The sequence below is a fragment of the Aulonocara sp. 'chitande type north' Nkhata Bay genome, linkage group LG12, assembly GCF_057382095.1.
Source record: "Aulonocara sp. 'chitande type north' Nkhata Bay isolate Kocher_YH1m ecotype deep benthic linkage group LG12, A_spYH_male_GT1.1, whole genome shotgun sequence".
Lineage (NCBI taxonomy): Eukaryota > Metazoa > Chordata > Actinopteri > Cichliformes > Cichlidae > Aulonocara > Aulonocara sp. 'chitande type north' Nkhata Bay.
In genome coordinates this window covers 445,133-448,301 of record NC_141355.1, presented here as the reverse complement: position 1 = coordinate 448,301, position 3,169 = coordinate 445,133, and positions in this window count along the sequence as shown.

Sequence of the window (3,169 nt, the reverse complement as noted above, 5' to 3'; positions counted from 1 at the left end):
CTGTCCGTGAAAGTGCCTGAACAGAACAGTCATTCATATTTTCGCTCTCTCGCTTCCACTTTGCTTTTGAAAATTAAATCAGAAGAGTGCTTATTAATGTGGCACCCTGTACCTATGTACGACCCTTAATAGGTCTATTTCATACTGAACATGCCGTTCTCAACAAATCTCTGTACATTAAGACGTTAATGTTTCTTTATGTAAAAAGATTACTTAGTTTTTTAGAGCCACTAAACATTCCCTATCTAAAAAAGCGAAATATGGAACTTTTACAGCCTTGCAATACTACATGAACAAGGGAGTCTTTATATTTTTTTTTCACCCTTTTTCAGTCTAATTGAGAAAGAGAGACAGAAAACACAGGGCCCTAATCCACAGAGCACACAGAGCCCTTTCATGGGAGTGCTGGGAGAGACCTTTATTTGTCCATTCCTATCACGGAGAAAGCGGGGTTTCAAGGTTGGCTAGGTCTAAGCTGGAAGATTAGATGAAACAGGAGTGTTTTAAACCTCTTCTGTGGCCATGGATTAGGGACAGTCAATCCCCCTACACTCCAAAAATGAAACAATACAGAGTACAGGTGGCTCAGTGGAAGAGAGTGCATAGTCTAAGAAAGAGAAGAGAGAGAACAACATTCATTTAACTTGAAAACCGGAGGGAAAGGGGGAGAAAATATCTCTATACACTAGAATTTATTTGCAGACAGACTAGTGTTTGATCGAGTAAAAACGTGTAACATCGTTATAATTACTTAGGAGTGCCAGTGCACCTAATTAACTAATGCAAAGGGTCATTTACACAGGCACTTCATGGCATACATGAAGAGAGTGTATGTCAGTTGTGAAGCAGTGAATGTTTGCACCAATTAGTGCAAATGGAGGTGGCAGTAACCCCTCAGCAGGAGGTGGGAGCAAGAGGTGTCCCCTGCCCTGCCTGGACAGATATCATGGCCCACATTATCATCAATTATTCCTGGCATCTCATCTTACCCATGAGCCGGGTGGGTGCAGGGGGTCAATGCCAGGGTGCCCTCTGCAGCAAGTGGCCTGGAGTCCACATGGAGAGGGTGATAGGGTGTGCAGTGTCATCCGTCCAAACCAAGAGGCCCAGTAAGGAAATCCCTGGAATCCCACTCCTGTTCCAGCTGGGGCAGCAGGTCACTTTACAGCTCATCACCAAATTAGAAAGGCTGGGCAGCAGGCAGACCACAGACAGACTGAAATAGATGGGAGTACTATGATTCTGTCTGTACCCTGAGACCATAAAGTAATGGTTACATGGTTTAGGTGCGGAGATGGACTCCATAAGGAGAGTGATGAGCCTGAGGAGAGAAAACAAAGACAACTCATCCCAAGACACATTACCTCACACTACACAGTATTTTTCCAGTGGGTGATAATTAATGTGAAACTGTTACATACTTGATAGAAAGCAAAAAGCGTGCAAAAAATAAAAATCTGCTTAAAAATAGTTCAGCTCTTAAGGAACTGTGTTTGATTCAGTTTGTGCAGGCAGTCAGAGGAGAAACCTGATTGTGTTTACTGAATGTAGTGCACTCTGTTAGGTCAGTTTAGCTGGGAAAAATGAAAGGACTCGATATATTGTTATAGCTTGTTACATTGATGTAAAGTCTTTTTTTAAAGTTATAATGTATCGAAGGAGATGTAGCATTTTTCTTAGTCTGTCTCATTATATAAACCTTATGTTTGTGAGGGGCATCCAATCAGAAAAACACAGTCTTAAAGGGAACGAAAAGTGACATAAAATAGTTTGACAGGTGGATGAACTGAGGAGCTGCGACAAGGCCCAGTATAAGGTAAATATGGACTATTTTGAACTGTCAAGCATGTTGAGTTCCTCTAGTGGAGCCCAAGAATAAATACAGTGCTCAGCATAAATGAGTACACCCCCTTCAAAAAGTACAAATTTATTAAGTAGCTCAATGAACAAAATAACAATTTTCCAAATTTTCACAAGGCTGAGTTTTACTGAACACTTGTTCATCTCCATAACATGAAATTAAGCTTAATAATATAACTTAATCTTAATCTTGACTAAATCTTCAGTTTTACTAAAATTGGTGGAAGCAAAAATGAATACACCCCACAACAAAACTACTACATCTAGTATTTTGTATGGCCACCGTGATTTTGAAGGACAGCACCAAGTCTTCTAGGCATGGAATGAACAAGTTGCGACATATTGCAACATCTTTTTCCATTCTTCAAGAATAACCTCTTTTAGAGCCTGGATGCTGGATGGAGAATTTCCCACAGGTGTTCGATTGGGTTCAGATCAGGAGACATACCTGGCCATTCAATCACCTTCACCCTGTTCTTCCTCAGAAATGCAACAGTAGCTTTAGATGTGTGTTTTGGATCATTTTCTTGTTGGAAAAGTGCACGACGACCAAGTGCACGAAGTGATGTCATCATCATCTTCTTCTTCAGAACAGAGCAGTATATTGTTGAGTTCATGATACCATCAATGAAATGCAGCTCCCCAACACCAGCAGCACTCATGCAGCCCCACATAAGGACACTACCACCACCATGTTTCACTGTAGGCACCATGCATTTCCCCTTGAAATCCTCACCTTTATGACGCCATACAGTTTTGAAACCTTTAGTTCAAAAAACAGTGATCTTTGTCTCATCACTCCAGAGCATAGAGTCCCAGTAGTCTTCATCTTTTTCAGCATGGGCCCTAGCAAATTCTAGGCGTGCTTTTTTGTGCAAGGGCTTTAGGAGAGGCTTCCTTCATGGACGATACCCATGCATGCCATTCCTCTGCAGTGTGCGCCGGATGGTGTCACGGGAAACGGTTACTCCAGTTTGGCTTTCTACTGCTTTAGCTAACTGCAGTGAACTTCCATGGTGATTTTCCTTAACCCTTCTCATCAGGAGATGCTCCTGTTGAGATGTTAACTTCCGTGGACGGCCTGGACGTCTCTGTGAGATGGTTGCACTTCCATCTTTCTTAAATTTTTGGATCACTTTTGCTACAGTATTTTGACTGATATGTAAAGCTTTGATCTTCTTGTAGCCCTCACCTTTTTGTGTAAAGAAATGATTTCCTTTCTCATATTTTGTGACATTTCTCTTCCATGTGGATCCATTGCTGGCAGCATGAAATGGGAAGGGCTTTTCTTTGTTAAGTAATACCCTTT